This window comes from Danio aesculapii, chromosome 14 (assembly GCF_903798145.1).
Source record: "Danio aesculapii chromosome 14, fDanAes4.1, whole genome shotgun sequence".
NCBI lineage: Eukaryota > Metazoa > Chordata > Actinopteri > Cypriniformes > Danionidae > Danio > Danio aesculapii.
The window spans coordinates 4559545-4584729 of NC_079448.1; the positions used below are offsets into that span (position 1 = coordinate 4559545).

The following is a 25185-nucleotide window of genomic DNA, read 5'->3' on the forward strand; positions in this document are numbered from 1 at the left end:
CCTGCATTTATACTTCCGCGTGCTGTTTGTGTTGCTCTGCAATAACACTTTCGAAACACTAGCTGGCAGTAGGTTTTTATGTGTTGAGTTTCTTCGCTGGTGTTTTGTTTATTCTGAACGCTACCTTAATGCACAAGTAGCTAAAACCCACTCATTCAGAGGCGGGAGTCGGCAGACGTGCAACAACATTTCATCTGGTGCTCCTTCAGGGGACTAGATAGTTGTAAACAGTAGCTCGCTGCACCGCCCATGCTCATCACCGCTACCAAAGCAACCACCGACCAATCACAGAGCTTGTGCTACCCATTGTTGCGACGTGTAGTTACATTTTTTGAGGAGTGCACATCAGCGTCGGCGTCAGCCAGTACAAGTGCTAAATTAAATTAAATAAATTATAAAATTAAATTAAATTAAATTAATTAAATAATATTTTATTTATTTGAAAAGAAATTTATTAAAAAAGGATTAATTCTAAACAGAATCTCTAAAGCTTTGTCTCATAAGCACAGTAATTCTGTCACAATCATTGAGTGGCCAGGTTTATTTTGGTGCTGTATGAATGTGTGTTTCTCTGACAGCGTGTCTGAGGTTTCAGGCTGTGGCTCTATAAAAGCATCTGTGTATGAATAAGTGTATGAATAAGTGCACTAAGCGAGTGTGTGTGTTTCAGATGTGGGAGGCTGCATCTATCACATTAACTGCTCTCTCCACTCAACTCATTAAGGATGAATTGTTTTAGAAAAAAAGCATTTAGAAACATCCCACATTAAACAGGCGACTCCTAGAGTTAAAGTTCACCCCCGTTTTCTCTCGGTTTCTCGTAATTCTCCAAAGCGCAGCACAATTTCGACTTTATAGTGGTGTTTATATGTTTTCGGCAAACTGCGAGTGACTGGGAGCCAGAGAGATGTCACCAGAGAATGCCAGAAAGTTCCGCTCCGGATGCCGAGGAACTGGAAAAACTGCAGCCTGAAGCTATTGGTCACATCTGGAGATTCAGAGTCTTGAGGAGCACACAGCCGCTGAAGACATTACCAGCAGAACTACGACACCGCAGCTCACAGCCTCGGTAGCTCAGTGTGTTTATGACTGCCAGGACTGAACTTGCTGTATTAAATGTAAACACTGAAACTGCTATGCAACTGTTTGGAAAGGAGTTGTAAAAAGTGTTCAGCATTGAGCAAAAGCAGATGAAACTACACTGGCAACAGTTCACAGGAAGAGGAATCTCCATCTATCTATCTATCTGTTCGGCCATCTTCTCTTTCATCTTTCCCTTAATCCATCCATCCATCCATCCATGTCTCGAACTGTTCACCTGTCCATCCATCTTTTAAACTTTTCACCTGTCCATCCATTCATCTTTCTAATTCTTCACTTGTCTTTTTCTCCATCCATCATTTCGGTTCACCTGTCTATCCATCCATCCACCTTTCTAACTCTTTATCCATCCATTCATCTATCTGTCCATCAATCCATCAATCTTTCTAGCTTTATCTGCACATATATCCATCTATCCATTCATCATTCTAACTCTTCATTCATCCATCCATCCTCCTACCTTTCTAACTATTGACCCATTCATTCATCCATCCATCCAGCCATCTTTCTAACTCTTTATCCATTCATTCATCCATCTGTCCTTCAATCCATCTATCCATCCATCTTTCTAACTCTCCATCCATCCATCCATCCATCCATCCATCCATCCATCGATCCATCCATCCATCCATCCATCCATCCATCCATCGATCCATCCATCCATTCATCCATCCATACATCCATCCATCCATCCATCCATTTATCCATCCTCCTACCTTTCTAACTATTGATCCATCCATTCATCCATCCATCCATCCATCTTTCTAACTCTTTATTCATCCATCTGTCCATCAATCCATCTATCCATCCATCTTTCTAACTCTTCATCATCCATCCATCCATCCATCCATCTGTCTAACTCTTTATCCATCCATTCATTAATCTGTCCATCAATCCATATATCTATCAATCTTTCTAACTTTATCTTTACATATATCATCTATCCATCCATCTTTCTAACTCTTCATTCATCCATCTTTTTATTTGTAAATCAATCCATCAATCTTTCTAACTCTTTATCTGTCCATCCATCCATCCATCCATCCATACATCAACCTTTCTAACTCTTCCTCCATCTATCCGCATTTCATCTGTCCATAAATCCATCTTCCCATCAGTCTTTCTAACTCTTTAGCTGTCCATCCATCCATCCATCTTTCTAACTCTTCATTCGTCCATCTTTTCATCTGTCCATCAATCCATCAATCTTTCTGACTCTTTATCTGTCTATTCACCCATCCATCTTTTCATCTGTCCATCAATCTTTCTGACTCTTTCTCTGTCCATCCATCATCCACCTTTCTGATTCTTCATACATCCATCTTTTCATCTGTCCATCAATTCATCAATTTTTCTAACTCTTCATCCATCCATGCATCCATCCAACCATGCATCAACCTTTCTAACTCTTCCTCCATCTATCCGCATTTCATCTGTCCATAAATCCCTTTCCATCAATCTTTCTAACTCTTTAGCTGTCCATCCATCCATCCATCCACCCACCCATCCATCCATCCACCTCTTCATCTGTCCATCAATCTGATTCTTTATCTGTCCCTCCATCCATCCATCCATCCATCCACCTCATCATCTGTCCATCAATCTGATTCTTTATCTTTCCCTCCATCCATCCATCCATCCATCTATCCATTCATCCATCCATCCATCCATCCATCCATCCATCCACCTTTCTAACCCTTCATGCATCCATTTTTCATGTCTATCAATCCAACAATCTTTCTAACTCTTCATAACAGTATCTCCAGAAGAGAAGGTCTCCAAAGTTGCCGTTTTTAATTGTAAAAAAAATCTGTGTTTTTGAAACAAATGAAGACAGCAGAAGGCCATAATTCATTTGAAACACTGACATGTTTACTGCTCCAAAATATTTTAAATGTTTCTCAAATTAAATATATGTTGTGTACAAAGGAGAAAAGGGTTTTGTTTTTTACCCAGACATTTAAAAAGAATATATTTTAGAGCAGTAATCACAATACTGTGATACCGTAAAGCCGTGATATTTATATCCAAGTTTATTATACTGTCAGAATCTTCTACTGGCCCATACCTAAGTGTAAATATACACTCTCAGAAATGAAGGTGTGCAAGCTGTCACTGGGGTGGTACCTTTTCAAAGAATCAGAATCAGAAAGAGCTTTATTGCCAGGTGTGTTCACACATACAAGGAATTTGTTTTGGTGACAGAGCTTCTACAGTGCAACAGGATGACAGAAACAGGACAAAAAACAGATAATAAATATATTTAAAAAAATTGAAGTAAGTAGTGAATGCAAATATACAAATTGACAAGTGTATGTACATGTTTATTACTATATACAATGTTATATGTGCAGCTGTTATGTGCAAATTGGCATGTAAGTGTGTTGTTAAATAAGTGTATATGTGTATAAAAGTGTATAGCAAGTAGTGATGTTGGTTCCACAATCATCATCATCAAGTGTTCATGAGATGGATTGCCTGAGGGAAGAAACTGTTTCTGTGTCGGGCTGTTCTGGTGCGCAGTGCTCTGTAGCGTCGACCAGTAGGTAAAAGTTCAAAGAGGCAGTGTGCTGGGTGTGAGGGGTCCAGAGTGATTTTGGCAGCCCTTTTGCTCGCTCTGGATAAGTACAGTTCTTGGGAGTAGGAAGGGTTGTACCAGTGATTCGCTCAGCAGTCTGAACTATTCGACGTAGTCTTTGGAGTCGTATTTAGTAGCTGAGCTAAACCAGACAGTTATTGATGTGCAGATGACTGATTCAATGATGGAGGTGTAGAACTGTTTCAGCAGCTCCTTTGGGAGGTTAAACTTCCTCAGCTGACGAAGAAAGTACAGCCTCTGTTGAGCTTTTTTGACAATAGGTCCATATTAATACCTCAAGGGTACATATTAGTACCTAAAAAGTACAAAAGTGTTCCTCTTACATTTTTGTAGGTACTAATATATACGTTTGAGGTAACAATATGGACCATTTAAGTACAAATGTGTACCTTTTGAAAACGTATCACCCTTTATTTCTGAGAGTGTAGCAGCTTGGCCTGTTTGTAATTGGATTGATGAATCTGCACCATAATCCCAGGAGTAAACAGATCATCTACATGTGCTCTACATGTGTGTAGATGTGATTTGTTATTTGTTTCATGGTCTAGCAGGAGATAAAAGTTTAACTTACTTAAAAATACCCTGTTCAAAACACCCACTGATACTATGAACTCGCAGAGAAGCTCATCTTAGTAAACACCGCTGATAAACAATGACACGACAAGCCAAAACCAGAATGACTCTGAATGATAATGCAGTCAAAAACATGAACTCATCAACCCAAACCCCATCCTGTCTAACCAACCCGTCTAACAACTCCACATCAGACACATGCAGAGAGAAACCCACAGCTTTAAACCATTACAGCTCAAACCGGCCTGTAGCAGAGCCACAGAGGAGAAGAAGAAGAAGAAGGAGAAGAAGAAGGAGAGGAAATGAAGGATGAGGAAGTGGCTGCAGCATTCCTGTGGTGATGGAGAGATGATGAGCGTAAGACCAGAAACACACACACTAGTACACACACACACGCATACAAGTGCACACACAAGCACACACTCACACACATTGTTTCTTAATCACATGTGTGCATGCATGCAAAAAACACACAGACAGACATGCGCGCACACACGCACTCACAAGCACACTCTTTCTCACTCACACACAAGCAAAAACACAAGCGCACACTAGAAAGCATGCACAAAAAAAACACAAACACACACATAGAAGCAGACGCACACATTCGTTCTTAATCACATGTGCGCATGCATGCAAAACACACGCGAACACACACGCATATGCACACAGACACTAGCACACACACACTCACTCACAAGCACACACTCTTTCTCACTCACACACTCATGCACAAGCACATGCGGCTGGAAGGGCATCCACTATGTGAAGCATATGCCAGAATAGCTGGCGGTTCATTCCGCTGTGGTGACCTCTGAAAAACAGACTAAGCCGTAGGAAAATTAATGAATGAGTGAGTGTATGTGAATGTGAGTGTGTATGGGTGTTTCCCAGTGCTGGGTTGCGGCTGGAAGGGCGTCCGCTGCGTAAAACATATGCTGGAATAGTTGGTGGTTCATTCCGCTGTGGTGACCCCTGATTAATAAAGGGACTTGAATTTTAATGTTATTTATTTATTTGTTTACTAATATTTCTTTGGCTCTGTGTATTTGTACACGGCAAATTAACAGGATTGTTTGAGTAAAATAATATATTTCTTCATTCATTTTCTTTTCGGCTTAGTCCCTTTATTAATCTGGGGTCGCCACAGCGGAATGAACCGCCAACTTATCCAGCATATGTTTTACGCAGCGGATGACCTTCCAGCTGCAACCCATCACTGGGAAACATCCATACACACTCATTCACACTCATACACTACGGACAATTTAGCCTCCCCAATTCACCTGTACCGCATGTCTTGGGACTTGTGGGGGAAACCAGAGCACCCGGAGGAAACCCACCCAAACACGGGAGGAACATGCAAACTCCACACTGAAATGCCAACTGACCCAGCACTAATTACACAGCCATCATTGAAAAGCAAATGAGTGTGTGGAGTGGATCAATATTTTCCATGGTAAAAACATGGTATATCATATGTTAAAAAATGTTGATGGCTAATTGTTCCTTGCAAGTAGTCCAAAAACAAATCATTTATATACGTTCGTATTTATTTTGCAATCATATATATATATATATATATATACACACTTATTTTGAAATACAATTTATTAATTTGAATAATATTTTTATTATTTATTTATTTAAAGTTAATCAAGTCAGAAAATCATTCAATATTTACCATGGTAAAACAGTGTAAAAACCATTTATAGCTTTATTCCCTTGTTAATAGTCCAGAATATTCATTTATTTTTATTTTCGGCATAGTCCAGGGGTCTCAAACTTAAATTGGCGGGGGGCCATATCAGTGACTTCAATTCATAGGAGGGCCGCTTTAATATTCAAGCACAAGAAAAAAGTGGAAACACCAGACACTCAGACATTCTTCCCCAGAGTAATAAAAGCTCCTTCTTTTTGTTTCTTGTTGCACATATTGAAGGAGTAGGATAAATTGTTATGAAAAAAACTACAATTTAATAATAGGCATAATAATAATGATAATAATTATTATTATGTCCCAATCAATTGTTGCTTAACCAGAAGTTTAACAGATACAACAGTGTAAAAACAGCAGAAAGCAGATTGGGTAACTTTAGTGACTTTACTGGCCATTGTTCTTCTCAATATCTTTCTTTTTATGTAAAACTACAACAAAGAGAGAAAAGTATATAAACAGTTGAATTTAGAATCATTAGCCTCTCTTTTATTATTTTTTATTATTTTTATATTTCCTAAATGATGTTTAACAGAGCAAGGAATTTTCACAGTATGTCTGATAATATTTTTTCTTCTGGAGAAAGTCTTATTTGTTTTATTTCGGCAAGAATAAAAGCAGTTTTTAATTTTTAAACACCATTTTAAGGTCAAAATTATTAGCCCCTTTTAGCAAATTTTTTGAGTGTCTACAGAACAAACCAAACCATCGCTATACAATAACTTGCCTAATTACTCTATCCTGCCTAGTTAACCTAATTAACCTAGTTAAGCCTTTAAATGTCACTTTAAGCTGTATAGAAGTGTCTTGAAGAATATCTAGTCAAATATGATTTACTGTCATCATGGCAAAGAGAAAATAAATCAGTGATTAGAAATGAGTTATTAAAACTATTATGTTTATATATATATAGATATATATATATATATGTGTATATATATATATATATATATATATATATATATATATATATATATAATATATATATATATATATATATATATATATATATATGTATATATTCACATTTACTTTAACATGTTCAATTTAGCTAGCAGTCAAATTTTACTAATGCACATTTTTATACAAATCTTAATATGCATAATAGGAAAATCTATTAATGAGACCATTTGAATCGAATATTAGCAAAATGATCATATTTACACCACCATCATCACGTGTAAGCCATGAAGAGATGTTTATACAACAAAATACAGGCGGTATAAAACTGATTATAATCAAATGACCCTTGAATATTTTCAAAAATAGAGCTTTAGTAAAAATAGAGCACTTATGGACATATATGTCATTGTTTAAATCAGCCACAGAAATAATCTGCATGTGCGTTACTCTCAACCGCATGCTGAGAGAAACTGAAAGTAACCCGAAAATATAGTACAGTACTTTAAACGTCCAGTAGGTGGTGGGTCAAAACCACAAGTGGCTATATGCGACTGCACAACAATAATAGTAATTGAAAAATATATGTTTTGTTGGGCTGAATCTCGTAATATTTTTTAACGTCAGTTGCGGGCCGGAGGGAGGAGGAGGGGTGGGTGCAAGTGGCGTGTGGGCTGGCAGTTTGAGACCACTGGCTTAGTCCATTTATTAATCAGGGGTCGCAACAGCAGAATCAACCGCCAACTTATCCAGCATATGTTTTATACCCTACCAGCTGCAACCCAGTACTGGGAAACACCCATACACACTCATTCACACACATACACTTTGGCCAATTTTGTTTAACCAACTATAGTGCATGTATTTGGACTGTTGGGGAAATCGGAGCAGCCGGAAGAAACCCAAGCCAACACGGGGAGAACATGCAAACTCCACACAGTAATGCCAACTGGCCCAGACGGGCTCGACCCAGCGACCTTCTTGCTGTGAGGTGTACCCACTGCACCACCATGACGCCTGTCCACTATTATTGAACCATGATCTGAGAGCCACCATTTTACAGCGGTAGATGTCCAGAAAAATCCTCTCCAGGCAAAGGTAAACACGGTACTACCTGAGGGTCTTTGTTTTTTGACTGGAGCAGAAGTGTTTCATCTGTCATCGGTGTTAAGTAATTCACTCACTGACTAGAGTGTGTGTTTAATTTGCTGCATCCTGCGGTTAATGACCGCTAAGATTACAGCAGCAGAAATAACGATGACCAACGACTATTACAAGAATGCAGAAAGAGAGACAGATGAGGCTGTCTTCATCAATCTAAATGAGCCTCGGTTCTGTCTGTCTCTCTGCACTCAATCCAGCACAAACACAGACACATGGAGACAGTGTCGGGTTCAGCCGGCTTAGCGCACCAAAGAAAATATTATTAGACCTTCTTTAGATGACTAGTTCTCTTCAGGACACTGTGTGTGTGTGTGTGTGTGTGTGTATTGGCAAGTATGTATGAGTGTTTCTGTTGATATTTAGCTGCAAAGTAAAGTGTTGATGTGTCCATGTCCACCTCTGCTGATGTTTGAATTAAAGTCTGTGTGAAATCAAAATTCACAATGTTTATTTTGCTAGCTCTCGTTGTTTTTCTTAAGGTGAATAATTAATATGTGCAAGTTAATCCACTAAAAAACACACACTGCTCTTATAGTTAGTTTGCTATGCGCAAAGGAAAGTCCCGCCCCCCAATCAATATTCTGTTTAAGTTGGAAGTACATTAACATACTGAATTAAAAATATCGTCACCTTCCAGGTTCACTATGACTCTCATTCATTCATTTTCCTTCGGCTAAATCCCTTATTCATCTGGGGTCACAACAGCGGAATGAACCGCCACCTATTCTGGCATGTTTTATACAGCGGATGCCCTTCCAGCTGCAACCCATGACTGGGAAACACCCATACACTCTCACATTCATACACTCTCATACACTATGGCCAATTTAGCCTCCCCAATTTACCTATACCGCATGTCTTTGGAGTTGTGGGAGAAACCGGAGCACCGGGAGGAAACCCACGGAAACACGGGGAGAACATGCAAACTCCACACAGAAATGCCAACTGACCCAGCCTGGGCTCGAACCAGTGACCTTCTTACTGTGAGGTAATCGTGCACCCACTTCGCCACTGTGACACCCAAATCTCTTGTATTTTCATTTTAAATAAACTTTTATATTATATTATTATATTATGTTATATTATTATATTATATTATGTTATATTATATTATATTATATTATATTATATTATATTATATTATATTATATTATATTATATTATGTTATATTATATTATATTATATTATATTATATTATATTATATTATGTTATATTATATTATATTATATTATATTAAATTAAATTAAATTATATTATGTCATATTAAATTACATTATATTAAATTATATTATATTAAATTCTATTATATTCTATTCTATTCTATTCTATTCTATTCTATTCTATTATATTATATTATATTATATTATATTATATTATATTATATTATATTATGTTATATTATATTATATTATATTATATTAAATTAAATTAAATTATATTATGTCATATTAAATTACATTATATTAAATTATATTATATTATATTAAATTCTATTATATTCTATTCTATTCTATTCTATTATATTATATTATATTAAATTATATTATATTATATTATATTATATTATATTATATTATATTATATTAAATTATATTATATTATAATATATTATATTATATTATATTAAATTAAATTTTATTATATTATATTAAATTATATTATATTATAATATATTATATTATATTATATTATGTTAGATTATATTATATTAAATTATATTATATTATATTATATTATATTATACTATATTATATTAAATTTATATTATATTATATTATATTATATTATATTATATTATATTATATTATATTATATTATATTATATTATATTATATTATATTAAATTTATATTATATTATATTATATTATATTATATTATATTATATTATATCAATAAGTGTTTAACTTATTAAACGAATGAATAAAAGTTCAAAGGACGGATGATTAATTGTTTTTTGCACTGCATGATTGTGTTTTAAATTTGAGACTTTTGACTGGTTATATTTAAGATGTTGATAAAAATTTACAAATCCTGTACTTATCATCAAAAATCATCTACCACAAAGAAAATCTGTGCAATAATAATATAATTAAGTATTCTCCCTTATAGATGAAGTCTAAATGATGTTTCCAAACATTTACCAAATATTTACAAAAATGTTGTTTAGCAGAGCAAGGAATTTTCCACAGTATTTCCTATAATATTTTTTCTTCTGGAGAAAGTGTCATTTTGTTTATTTTGGCTAGAATAAAAGCAGTTTTTATTATTTTTAAAGACCAATTCAAGGTCAATATTATTAGCCTCCTTAAGCAATATGTGTTTTCGATTGTCTCCAGAACAAACCAATGGTTTAAAATGGCTATTTTGCATTTATTTTCCCTCAGCCATATGTAGAAGTCAGAGTTGGCTGGTACTGACATTAATCTGAAGCGCAGAACTTTGTAAATATTTCTCTGGGTCTGGTCTGTAGATCACACAGATGTTCAACAGCTGATGCTGCTACACTGAAGCAAAAAATGTTTCCGATAGCTTAGTGGTTAGCACTGTCGCCTCACAGCAAGAAGGTCGCTGGTTCGAGTCAGTTGGCATTTCTGTGTGGAGTTTGCATGTTCTCCCTGTGCTGGTGTGGGTTTCCTGTGGGTGCTCTGGTTTCCCCCACAATCCAAACACATGCGCTATAGGTGAACTGGATTAACTGAATTGGACAAACTGTATGAGTGTGTGTGTGTGAATAAGTGTGTATGGATGTTTCCCAGTACAGTTGCAGCCGGAAGGGCATCCTGTGTAAAACATATACTAGATAAGTAGGCGGTTCATTCCGCTGTGGCGACCCTTGATGAATAAAGGTACTAAGTCGAAGGAAATTGAATGAATGAGTGAATTTACCAAAAATATTTTGAGGTAAGTGGTTGCAAACTATTTATAAGGTCTGAATTTGAACAAATAAAGTTGAACATTACAAAATGTAGCTTGTTTGTTTGAATTCAGCCCATATAAATAGTTTGAAACCACTTACCTAAAACAATTGAGTAAATCCAATGAATCATGTTTTCAGTGTAACGCTCTGGTGCAGAACCTTCATGGCACGGCGTCCTCAAAAGTCCAGTTACTCATGTGCTTCATTGTTGTGTGTGTGTGTTGAGAAGTTTCTGTGCTGTTCTTCAGGAACGCTCTGTTATTAGTCAGGCGTGTGAGTAAGACGTGAGTGTGTGTGCTGGATCTGTGATAGAGCCGCTGATGGGACGGACCGAGGAGCGCTGCGTCACCAGCTGTTTCCTGACCCCCTCATCTGGTTCGCATACCAGTCCCGGGAAAAAAATCTGCTCCCCATTAGCAGCGGATGAGTGGAGCTCGTGAACAGGGTCCGGCTAAGACCCCCGAGAGCCCACGGGAATCACCAAACACACAGCGTTTGGTTTCGTAAGCTTTTTCAATTAACTTGTTCATTGATTATATACAGTTGAAGCCAGAATTATAAGCCCCCCTGAATAATTTTCCCCCAATATCCGTTTAACAGAGAGACGATTTTTTCCAACACGTTCCTAAACATTATAGTTTGATTAACTCATTTCTAATAAGTGATTTCTTTAATCTTTGCTATGATGACAGCTCAGAATATTTGACTAAATATTTTTAAAGATACTAGTATTTAGCTTAAAGTGACTTTCAAAGGCTTAACTAGGTTAATTCGGTTAATATAGCAAGCCATTGTATAACAGTGGTTTGTTCTGTAGACAATCATAAAGACAACACTGTAAAAAATAAATCCGTAAAATTTACGGTAAAAAAACGTCAGCTGTGGTTGCCAGTACTTTACCGTTAAAAATACAATACAAACCGTAAAAGTAATTTCTCATTTTACGGTAAATTACCGTATTTCATTAATTTATAGAGGTAATATGTCTGTATTTTGAATTACCGTCATCTACACATCTTTTGTTACACAGTTAGACACGTTAACACAGCCATATGCAGGTGGTGATGAGGAAGTTACATAATGAACCAATGCTCATCACAAACAACTTTTCCCACAGGCAGAAAAGTGTAACAGTATAGAGAAGGTGCTCAGTGTCATTCACACAGCTACTAAACACCAGCATGATAACACGTATACAATTAAATTCATGAATTAAACATTGTTTATCAACAATAGATGTAATAAATCTCTAATGTACATCACTGATGAGGAAACAACTAAAAAAGATCCATAATAATGTCAACAAAAAGCATAAAAAGTGATGTGCCATACAGGGAATTCTGGGTAAGTCAATTTACGGTCATTCGCCGTATATATTAAGGAAACATACCGTTAACCAGGTTACGGATTTTTACTGTAGCATTTTTATAGATTTTACTATTGAAATCGCAGCCATTTTATACAGTGTATTGCTTAAGGGGGCTAATAATATTGAAATTAAAATGGTTTTTAAAAAATTATAATAAATTAATGAATATAAACAACTAGATTCTGGAATTCTCTCAGCCTTAAATGCTGTGTTTTACGAAACAAACACAACTACTAGAGAAAAGTCAACGAGAGTTTCAATGACAGCAGAAGAGCTCAAACAAGGGAGAAGGAGCTTATACAGAGATATCAGATGAATCATGGGAAGATTATCTTTCCAAAATTTATGATTGTTCAATCAACGCAAGACACAGACTGCTTCAATTTAAAGTTGAACCACAGACTTCATCATTCAAAAGTGTAATTACATAAGATTTTCCCAAATGTATCCTTATTGTGCAATAATTGTAAAAACTCTGAAGGTACACTGACTCACTCATTCTGGTCATGCCATAAAATTAGTTCATTTTGGCAGAACATTTTTAATTTTATATCTGAAGTATACAGGATTGATCTGTCACCAGAGACAAAATTGGGTATTATTGGAGACACCTCAGAAATAGGAGATAAATATATATCACAGGCAGTATCTTTGGCTCTATCTCAATTCCAAGAATGCAGAGAACAAACTTGGGTTCTTGTGGAGGCCGGTCTTGCCAGGTGTCCTCGGAAGAACGAACTCGGGAGGCCGCGAGAACAGAGAACATGTCCTTAGAGAAATCAGATGCTGCGTTCTCATAGATATATACACTAGATATCGCATAGGGACCATGAGCATGCGTCAATAGCGCCGCCACATTTGTACAGTGCTCCCAGGACAAATGTCATTCAACCGCACTAGTCAAGACAGTGTTACTACGTGAAGATGCTGGACTTAGTGCTGTCTACGGGTGTAGTAACGAGCAAACCAAGAAAACAAAGCACAAAGGCACAACATTTCATGGGTAAGATTTCGTTTTTTACGTTTTTGTATGTTATGAACTTTTGTGCAAAACAAGTAACGTTATTGATGATAATACAGACTCTTACTGCATTCACCATAAGGCAAAGTAGCACCAACTCACACTAAATACTAGACTTACGCTAGTTTTGTTGAATAAAATCCGCAAACAATGCAAAAGAAATATGACAACGAGATAATTTAACATGGAGGGTGGAGAGTATATTTCCATACACACAAGCACAAGCTTTTTGTCAGGAATGCCTGTGCGATCACTGATTCATCAATGTAGAAAAGTGATGTGAAATTATAATTTAAGTAATTTCTCATTGCAAAAAACTGCATACTGACCTCCGGGAAAACTCACGATCATAGATCTACGTGTATATCTCTGGTTTTGGATGGCCACAGTCCTCCACTGTAGCTTGGTCCCGCATTCATTTCTAAGGAGCGCTACCCTGTACTAAAATGGCGGCTCTATTGACGCATTCCTTCCAATAGACAACAACAGGGTAAGCGACATCTAATGTATACATCTATGTTGCGTTCTTCCTGATGGTCATATGACCTTCACGTGTTTTTTAATGGAAAATGATTTAAACATCACAGCATTCATACAACGATTTATTGTTTTCCCCTTTTCAAAGTAAATACTATGAATAAAAACATAAATATATGTTGCACAATATAAATAAAACAGATTTTAATATGACTTTCAGCAAACAAACACCTTTAATGTGTTTATTCCTTTATTAAGATGTCCATGGTGATGTTTACTTTCACCGTTTCATTTAGGGAAACTTCTTAGGTAAATAAGTCATATCTCTGAACTTTAATAATAAATCTAAATAAAATGCTGCGCTTCCCACCTCCAGTCGCAATGACTTCTGGGACTTCTAGAGCGAGTTCAGTGCTCAAGTCTGCATCGATGCGTCCTCAATATCAAGAACACATCCGGGAAGTTTCACGCGTCCTCCGTTCTTGCGGTCTTGAGTATTGGAACTGAACTTTGGCAGCTGATAATGACGTTACATGAGAACACGAGGACGCAAGACCGCTGAAGAATGCATATTGAGAAACGTGCCTGTCTTTGAAACCTGGATTAGGAGCTTGAGTTATGTGCTGCCCATGGAAGAAATGCGATACGAGATGGCAAACAAACTAAACATATATTTTAATATCTGGATTCCAATTACGTTTTATTTCAGTAATGCTGACTTGTAACTCAATATAGGTGGGATTGGTTTGTCATATGTCGAGTTGTGGAGCCTACACATTTATCTGTAATTTATTATTATTATTTTTTTTTAAATATATTTAATTCTATTTTTTCTCTTATGCTTTCTGGATGTTATTGTATTATGTTGTGTCCGACTGTTTGTGCCTTTGTACTTTTTTTTTCCTTTCTTAGTTTGTTCTGTTTATGTTATTGTTTATTTTCTTATGCTAAAAACGAAGAGCTCAAACAAACCACCAGCACTGCAGCACAAAAGCACGTTACAATGCCTCACAAGAAAGCACACATCTGTAAAGTCTCAGCTGTGCTGAAGAGTGTGTGTAAAGGTGTTCAAACACTGACTGTGAGGCACATTCTCAGTCAAATGCAACGCGTTTAACACACAAACAAACAGCAAAGATCGACCCTTCACAAACAAGAGCAGAACAAAACAAGTCTTCGGATTCTTTAAAGATGAGATAAATCTTTCTTGAAAAAAAAAATCGAAACATCTGGATGAGATACACAGTACACAGCAAAAATGAATACACCCCCTATTAAAAGTTGAGATATTATCCATTTCTAAGTGAATAGACAATAAATGTTCTTGCAATCACTCCGTATGTCTAAACATTGTGTATTTCTGAGTGTGCCTCACACTAGTGAGTGGGTTTGACAAACCACCTGCAGAACCACTCTTTTCTCCATTTCCACCACTCAAACTCTTTCTTACAAGCACTCAATTAGGTTTACCTGTGAATTTACCACAAATCATGCTGCACTACTCACTTTTTCAACCTTAAAAAATCTCTTCGCACAATATTATTTCTGTTTTACATAAAGTACTTGTATAGTTTGTCTTAGATTATGTGTATAGTTAAGTATTTAATGTATATGTATAGTTCGAATACCAGTCTGGTATGTTAGTTGTATAGATTTAATAGATTATATAGATTCTGGAATTCTCTCAGCCTTTAAATGCTGTGTTTTACGACACACACAAACAAAACTACTAGAGAAAAGCCAACGAGAGTTTCAATGACAGCAGAAGTGCTCAAACAAACCACCACAAACCACCATAACAGCACGTTACAACGCCTTACAAGAAAACACACATCTGTAAAGCCTCTCCAGTGCTGACAAGAGTGTGTAAAGGTGTTCAAACACTGACTGTACAGCACAGATCTGTTTGCTTTCAGCACATTCTCAGTCAAATCCAACGCGTTTAACACACAAACAAACAGCAGAGATCAAGCATTCACAAACAACAGCAGAACAAAAAAGGCTTCAGATTCTTTAAAGATGAGATAAATCTTTCTTGAAAAAAATGAGATACACAGTACACAGCAAAAATGAATACACCCCTATTAAAAGTTTACATTTGATCAATTTCTCAGTGCATATAGACCCGGGGTAGGATACCTAAGGCTCGGGAGCCACATGTGGTTCTTTGACCAAAAGTATGTGGCTCTCCAGCTGTCTCACTTCAATAAAAAATTTAAACTGTGACTAAAAATCAGTTTCCGACTGAAAATACAATTAAAATGACCTTTTTATTGTATATTTTTGCAGCAAAATGAATAAGGATAAGAATAAAAGGACGTTTCAACCAATGCACGTGTGCGGCGCTGTGAATTAACTTGAAACGCAACACCAACTTACATTTTTATGGTAACCTTGCTCACGTAAATTCAAACATTCATGAGTGGTGATGGCGAAAAGAAAAAAATTTGATAAATTAACCTTTCTTAATACATGGACTTACTCAACAAGTGATGCTTCATATATATCCCCAATGGCTCTTTAAAAAAATTCATTTGCCAAAAATTTCTGAAATGGCTCTTTGCTGAAAAAAGGTTCCCGACCCCTGATATAGACGATAAATGTTCTTACAATCACTATAAAAACACTGTGCATTTCTGAATGTCCCTCGCACAGGTGAGTGGGTTTGACAAACCACCTGTAGAAACACTTATTTCTCCATTTCCACCACTCAAACTCTTTCTTACAAGCACTCAATAAGGTTTACCTGTGAATTTACTACAAATCACGTTTCAGTACTTGCTTTTTAAACCTTAAAATACCTCTTTTGCACAATATTATTTTCTGTTTTACATGAAGTACTTGTAAAATGTGTCTTAGATTATGTGTATAGTTAAATATTTAAAGTGTATGTATTAGTATAGTTAGTCCCAGTCTAGTATGTTATATAGATTTAAAATAGTGTGTGTGTGTGTGTGTGTGTGTGTGTGTATATATATATATATATATATATATATATACACACACACATTATATATATACAGTTGAAGTCAGAATTATTAGCCCCCCTGTTTATTTTTTTTCTCAATTTCTGTTTAACGGAGTGAAGATTTCTTCAACATGTTTCTAAACATAATAGTTTTAATAACTCATTTATAATAACTGATTTATTTTATCTTTGTCATGATGACAGTAAATAATATTTGACAATATTTTTTTCAAGAAACTTCTATACAGCTTAAAGTGACATTTAAAGGCTTTACTAGGTTAATTAAATTAACTAGGCAGGTTAGGGTAATTAAGTAGGCAAGTTGTATAATGATGGTTTATTTTGTAGACAGTCAGAAAAAAAATTAGCTTAAAGGGGCTAAAATATTGACCTTAAAAGGGTTTTTAAAAAAATGTTAAACTGCTTTTATTCTAGCTAAAATAAAACAAATAAGACTTTCTCCAGAAGAAAAAATATTATCAGACATACTGTGAAAATTTCCTTGCTCTGTTAGACATCATTAGGGAAATATTTGAAAAAGAAAAACAAATTCTAATAATTGCTAATAATTCTGACTTCAACTGTATGTATGTATGTATATATATATATATAACAGACCAGACTGGTAATCTAGTAATATTTATTTATATATAGGTATACATATAGGTTTAAAAGAGCTCTTATGTCCATAAGAAATGTGGAAATAATATTTAAAGTCAAATGAGGTATTACAAAAAAAAATTACAAACTACAAAAATGTCTAAATTGTATATATGTTGATGTTCCTCTTTATTTTTCCTGTGTTAAAATTGTATTTAATATTGTTCATTAACATATTAACTTGGATATGCTATTTGACCTTAAGATTGTTAGTTAGATTAGTTCCAGATTTAGCTTTGGTACTGACTCATTTATTGTATACGCACACATATATTACTGTAAAGCATCCCATAGACCATTTCAATGTGGTCATGTCATTGACCCATGAACATTTCCTGCTTGTTATCGAACTATTTGATAACTTCAACAAGAGGCAATTCAAGCGTAACAATGTTAAAACAGCTCTCATAACATTATTCACCAATATGTGGCTCTTTTTGGATTCTCGGAAGCTATAAAAATTAAAAATGTAACACAGGAAATACGTTGGAACCATTGTTTTTGTTTACATCCCTCAAAATGGTCAATAGAAAATATACATTTAAAAGAGAGATCTGTGAGGGGCTAACACATACATGTTAAACACTGTATAAACACCCAAAGAGTTACGACAAGTTCAATGTATAACTTCTCTAAATCTCACAGCTTTTCATCTCCGCTTTCACCGTTTAAACCTGGAACTCATTCACTAAGAAAACAAACTAAAACATCGTGGAGTAAAACTCTCAATCGAAAAACAAAAGGAGGTTAAGTCCCGTCTCTTACCTTGACGTTTGGATCTAAAGCATGTCTAGGAAAAGCCTCTTCTTGTTAACTTCTCTCCTCGTCTGCGTCTCTGTACGTGTGAGCAACAGTGTCCAACTCTCTGGCGTTTAGTAGTGGTCTCTCGTACAGCTGCGAGAGGGAGGGATGGAGCTAAAGCTGCAGTCTCCGGGGTCCCAGACGGAGAGGAGGCTGGCCAGCAGATCTGTTTATTTAGTCAAATGACCACAGCAGGGTTCACTCACTCGCTAGTAAACCCCACATCTCTGCCTGCAAAGGTATAGCACAGACTAAACCTTAAGGATAGTTCACCAAAACAATCAACATTTAGTATTTACTCACCCACTTTTGATTTTCTGTATTGTGTGTGTAACACTAAAGAAGATACTTTGAAGAATGATGAAAACCGGTAACCATTGACTTCCATAGTTGGAAAAACCAAATACTATGGAAGTCAATGGTTACATGTTTCCAACATTTTTCTAAATATCTTCTTTTGTGTTTAGCAGAAGAAAGAAACTCATAGGAAAACCAAATACTGTGAAAGTCAATAGTTACAGGTTTCCAACATTTTTCAAACTATATTTTGTGTTTATAGCAGTTTTGAAATGAGTAAAGGTTTGAAACGAGTAGTTTTACTAGTTAGTTCACAAAAGTTAACATTTACTCACTATTTTCTCACCCTCAAATGGTTATAAACCTTTGTGATTTTCTTTCTTCTGTTCAACACAAAAGAAGATTGGCTCCCTGCCTGCAAAGGTATAACACAGACTAAACCTTGAAGGCATAGTTCACCAACAAAAAATATATAAATTTACTCACTATTTACTCTCCCTCAAGTGGCTTTTTGATTTTCTTTATTGTGTTGAATAGTAAAGAAGATGTTTTGAAGAATGATGAAAACGGGTAACCATTGACTTCCATAGTAGAAAAACCAAATACTGTGGAAGTCAATGGTTGCAGGTTTCCAACATATTTCAAAATCTCTTCTTTTGTGTTTAGCAGAAGAAAGAAACTCATAGGAAAACCAAATACTGTGGATGTCAATGGTCACAGGTTTCTAACATTTTAGAACCATCTTCTTTTGTGTTTATAGCAGGTTTGAAATGAGTAGTGGTTTGAAACAGAAAAAGTTTCACTAGTTAGTTCACACCAAAATGAAAATGTACTCACTTTTTACTCATCCTCAAGTGGCTTTTTGATTTTCTTTATTGTGTTGAATAGTAAAGAAAATATTTTGAAGAATGATGAAAACCGATAACCATGGACTTACATAGTAGAAAAACCAAATACTGTGGAAGTCAATGGTTACAGGTTTCCAACATTTTTCAAACTATCTTATTTGTGTTTATAGCAGGTTTGAAACGAGTAAAGTTTCACTAGTTAATTCACCCAAAAATGAACATTTACTCTCTATTTTCACACCCTCAAGTGGTAATAAACCTTTCTAAGTTTCTTTCTTCTGTTGAACACTAAAGAAGATATTCTGAAGACAGCTAAAACCGGTAACTTTAATTTACATTCTTCAAAATATCTTGTTTTGTGTTTAACAGAAAAAAGAAATTCATAAAAGTTTATATCCACTTGAGTGAGAGTAAATGGTGAGCAAATATAAATTTTTTGGGTGCACTATCACTTTAAATAGGTCTTATCAAATGATGCGAGCTGATATACACAGTGATTTTAGTGCTGTATACTAGCTGTAGAGGATCAGTAATGAGTCAAAGCATCTTTATCTTATCAAACTGGCTAAAAATAATAGTCTGCATGAACTGAAGCTGCTGAGACTTTTATCTCAGTATGTTGATGTACTTCCAACTGAAGCTGAATAATAAGTAGAGGGTCATAACAAACTAACGGTAAGAGGGGCGTTTCAAACTGAAGCTGAATATTGAGTAGGGGGCGGGGCGTTCTTTTGCGCATCATTCCCTCATAGCAAACTAATTGTAAGAGGAGCATGGCTAAGGATACTGTGGCTTCAGCTTCAAACTGAAACTGAACATTGAATAGGGGGCGGGGCTTTCTTTTGCCCATCATTCCCTCAAAGCAACTAATAGTAAAAGGGGCGTGGCTAAAAATATTGTGGCTTAAGCATCAAACTGATATCGTCAGACTTATTTCAGTATGTTGATATGTTTCAAACTGAAACTGAATATTGAGTAGGGGCGGGGCTTTCTTTTGAGCATCATTCCGTCATAGCAAACTAACTGTAAGAGGGGCGTGGCTAAGAATGCTGTGGCTTAAGCGTCAAACTGAAACTGAACATTGAATATGGGGCAGGGCTTTCTTTTGCGCATCATTCCCTCATAGCAAACTAACGGTAAGAGGGGCGTGGCTAAGAATATTGTGGTTTAAGCATCAAACTGACATCGTCAGACTTATTTCAGTTTGTTGATGTATTTTAAACTGAAACTGCTTGTTGAGTAGAGGGCGGGGCTTACTTTTGCGCATCATTCCCTCATAGCAAACTAATGATAAAAGGGGCGTGGCTAAGAATATTGTGGCTTAAGCGTCAAACTGACATCATCAGACATATTTCAGTATGTTAATGTATTTAATACTGAAACTGACTTTTAAGTAGGGAGCTGGGCTTTCTTTTGCGCATCATTCCCTCATAACAAACTAACGGTAAAAGGGGCGTGGCTAAGAATATTGTGCTTAAGCGTCAAACTGACATCATCAGACTTTTTTTAGTATGTTGGTGTATTTTAAACTGAAACTGAATATTGAGTAGAAGGCGGGGCTTTCTTTTGCACAGCATTCCCTCATAGCAAACTAATGGTAAGAGGGGTGTGGCTAAGAATATTGTGACTTAAGCGTCAAACTGACATCATCAGACTTATTTCAGTATGTTAATATAATTCAAACGGAAATTGAATATTGAGTAGGGGGCGGGGTTTTCTTTTGCGCATCATTTCCTTCCTCAAAGCAAACTAACGGCAAAAGGGGCATGGCTATGAATATTGTGTTTAACCGTCAAACTGACATCATCAGACTTATTTCAGTTTGTTGATGTATTTCAAACTGAAACTGATTATTAAGTAGGAGGCGGGGCTTTCTTTTGCACATCACTCCCTCAAAGCAAACTAACAGTAAGAGGGGTGTGGCTAAGAATATTTTGACTGAACCATCAAACTGACATCATCAGTGAAAGAACGCCCCCCAAACGCAGAAGCAAATGTTCAGAATTCGATTGAAGATTACCTGAACTAACTTTTTTTGCAGTGGATTAACTTTAATTAATAGTTCACCTAAAGAATAACAATTTGTGCTAGCAAAATAACCATTGCAAATTTTGATTTTACACAGACGTCAAGTAAAAAGAAAAGTATTGAAAGCTGATTAACTAAATAAAATGAGTCAAAGTAACTCATTTTAAAACTTGTGTTGTCATATAATTTTTTTTACAGCATATCAGTTTCATTGAAGAAGCAGAAAGAAGTAACCACCCTGCAAGCATTGGCATTTTCCTGTAAACAACAGTGTATCAGTACCGTGTGCAGATCTGTCGTCCAGACGTTTTTTGGTGGACCTGAAGAAACACAAAACAACACGAAATCCCGGCCAGAACTCCTCAGCAACAGTCGCCTGTTTCTGTATTCGCTGAAAACACAAGCCGCAGGGAAATGAGATGGATTTTGGCAGCCCTCACAATGAAAGTGCCCATGCAGCTGAAGAGGAGAAAAGAAGAAGAAGAAACAAAAACGAGGAGAGAAAATTCTTTTCAGCGCTAAACGAGCTCTCTGTGCAGACGGCGTTCGCTGCCAAACGGGGGAAAAATGGAAAATGCAATGGAATAAAGTGCGGTCTGGGGTGAAGAGAAGGTGTGTCAATAATAGCGGCGCAGGGTGCTGAGAGCTCACGCATACACTTAAACACAAAGTATGAGGGTCTGTTTTCAATCCTGGCTTTTCTGCTCTCTCGCTCTCTCTTTCCAGGCAGCAAGCAGAGTGCCTTGCAAATTCATAACAACGTCCAACAGCTGAGTAAGACCTTTCTCTTTATTACAGGGAAAGAGAGAGAGAGAGAGAGAGAGAGAGAGAGAGAGAGAGAGAGAGAGAGAGAGAGAGAGAGAGAGAGAGAGAGAGAGAGAGGTTGTTGGCATTCGCCCTGTAATTGTGCAAGTGAACACAAAACGTCCAGATCAACAGAGACTCATTAGAGGCCTTGAACAGACACACACAGGAGCCACAACAACAGGCTACACACACTTAAAAAGTGCAGGAATAAAAAGTTCTGTGCCAAAGAATTACAATGCTGGCTTGTCACAAGCAGTTTGTTATTGTACATTCCTTTCCTTGGTTTATGCATTTTCTGCTCTTGATGTCGAAATCAAATAAATATTAGTGCTGGGAAAAAAATTATCCTGATTAAGCACATTAAAAAATATATGTTTTCACATAATTTAAGTGTGTGTTCTATGTATATTCATTATGTATATATAAACACACACATGCATACATATATTTGAGAAACTGTTTAATTAAATTTCTATATAAAATATATGTATATATGATACAAGCTATATGTAAATTGAAATATCTCTGTAACAAAATTCTTTTGTATAATTTATATATAATGACATATATTATGTCAAAACAAACTTTCATTTTGGATGCAATTAATCTTTTTTAAATACTTTTTTCCTACTTTATTACTAATTTTAATACATTTATTATTATCATCTTTATTATTTTACTTTATTATTATTTATATCATGGTTGCTGTCATCACCAAATATTATATATATATATATATATATATATATATATATATATATATATATATATATATATATATATATATATATAATATATATATATATATATATATATATATATATATATATATATATATATATATATATATATATATATATATATGGTTGAAGTTAGAATTATTAGCCCTCCTGAATTATTAGCCCCCGTTAATTTTTTTCCCTAATTTCTGTTTAACGGAGAGAAGAATTCTTCAACACATTTCTAAACATAATAGTATTTATAACTCATTTCTAATAACTGATTTATTTTATCTTTGCCATGATGACAGTAAATAATATTTGACTAGATATTTTTAAGACACTTTTATACAGCTTAAAGTGACATTTTAAGGCTTAACTAGGTTAATTAGGTTAACTAGGCAGGTTAGGGTAATTAGGCAAGTTATTGTATAATGATGGTTTCTTCTGTAGACTATCAAAAAAATAGCTTAAAGGCGCTAATAATTTTGACCATAAAATGGTTCATAAAAAATTTTAAACTGCTTTTATTCTAGCTAAAATAAAACAAATAAGACTTTCTCCAGAGGAAAAAATATTGTTAGACATACTGTGAAAATTTCCTTGCTCTGTTAAACATAATTTGGGAAATATTTGAAAAAGAAAAACAAATTCAAAAGGGGGCGAATAATTCTGAATTCAGTTGTATATATATATATATATATATATATATATATATATATATATATATATATATCTGTCCCTTTAGAGCTATCATTTGAATGATTGTCTAGCTTAATATTTAATGTGATGACAAAACAGTTGATTTTGTTCACATTTTAAGATTATAAGGCTGAACAGCATGAAATGTCATCAGTCTACAGAGATTTCCCAGTGTTGCAATCGGGAGATCACAATAATTAAATCAGAAAAGGCCAAAGCAAAGCGAACACTACCAGAAACACTACCAGACTAGGGTATAAATACAGCCCTACAACATGCAAAAGAGAGAAATTGACTTAGAATGTCACTTACCAGTTTTATAATGATTTGATCAGCTGTAGTTTGACATTTACTCTGAGTTTTTCCCCTCTAAGGGCTTATTATGCGGTCTCTGTCGCCATCATGTGGCGGAACGTCAACCATCTTTGCTCTGCTCAGTATGACAGGCTGATGGATGCCGATGTGCTGCATCTACGAAATTATAAATATTTAAAATAGGCACTATCCTTATAAATGAACTGGATAGTTGCAATCTAAACAACCACATTCTCGCCTAAAAAAAAAACTCAAAAGTACATTATGTTGTCCAACAGTTGTAATATGTCAAATTGTAGTGAGTCTATTGATCTGCTGTCACTCTATGTGGGCAAAGTAATACACAAGGGTGAGGAGGCTGTATGAGTGCTGTTATTGCAGAATATTGCACTTCTATCAGCCAATCAGATTCGAGAACCAAACAGAAAAAATTATATATATATATATATATATATATATATATATATATATATATATATACACTATGAATGCTAAATATTATTTATATTGTACCAATATTATTCTGGCTATTATATCTGCTGTTATTTCCATTTCTATTCTGTTTTTTTTAATGTGTTTACTGCATGTTGTATATGATTTACATCGCAGTCTTATTTAAAAAGTAAATAAATAATTAAACAAATGCAGAGTCATTTTGTTACTGCTATTCATGGGACCTAGTTAGTATGATTAATTTAATAAAATGAATAATTTATTTATAGTTTGACATTAAATATGTATGCAATAATTTATAATAATAATAATAATTATAAATAATAATAATAATAATAATTAGGAGAATAAACTTACCAGGTTCTGTCTGTGTAGCTTTGTTGAATCATCTGCGAAACATTTGGTTGTCACAGGCAGTTTGTTCTTGCACATTCCTTGGTTCAGTTTTTTTCTTCCTGCTAAATATGTTGAAATGCAAAAATATGATTGTGGTATTAGATTTGAATTAAATGCAGAAGTCATTTTGATACTATTCATGGCACCTAGTTACAATGATTTAACAAAATGAACTATTTATTTACAATTTAGCGCAAAAAAATATGCACACAATTCTTAACAAAAACTTACTAATGAAAAGGTGATAATAATAATAACTAACAATATATGGTAAAGTATTTACTTCATTCATTCATTTTCCTTCGGCTTAGTCTCTATTTCAGAGGTCGCCACAGCGGAATGAACCACCA

At 35.1% G+C, this 25185-nt stretch overlaps 1 protein-coding gene across 2 annotated transcripts in view; it reads right to left on the reverse strand.

Annotated features, from left to right (window-relative positions):
* The window catches only part of pdgfrb (platelet-derived growth factor receptor, beta polypeptide), a 99888-nt gene extending 75068 nt beyond the window's left edge, over positions 1-24820 (reverse strand). The window contains exons 1-4 of one of the 2 annotated variants that reach the window (XM_056472970.1): positions 24797-24820; positions 23984-24142; positions 21726-21834; positions 18235-18501 (exon numbers count right to left, since the gene is read on the reverse strand). The gene's annotated coding sequence lies outside the window, so the exon portion shown is untranslated. Of the gene's footprint in view, positions 1-18234; positions 18502-21725; positions 22135-23983; positions 24143-24796 lie in introns of those variants that run through there. The other variant, XM_056472971.1, reaches the window with a different exon arrangement.
* Positions 24821-25185: the final 365 nt, after the last annotated feature.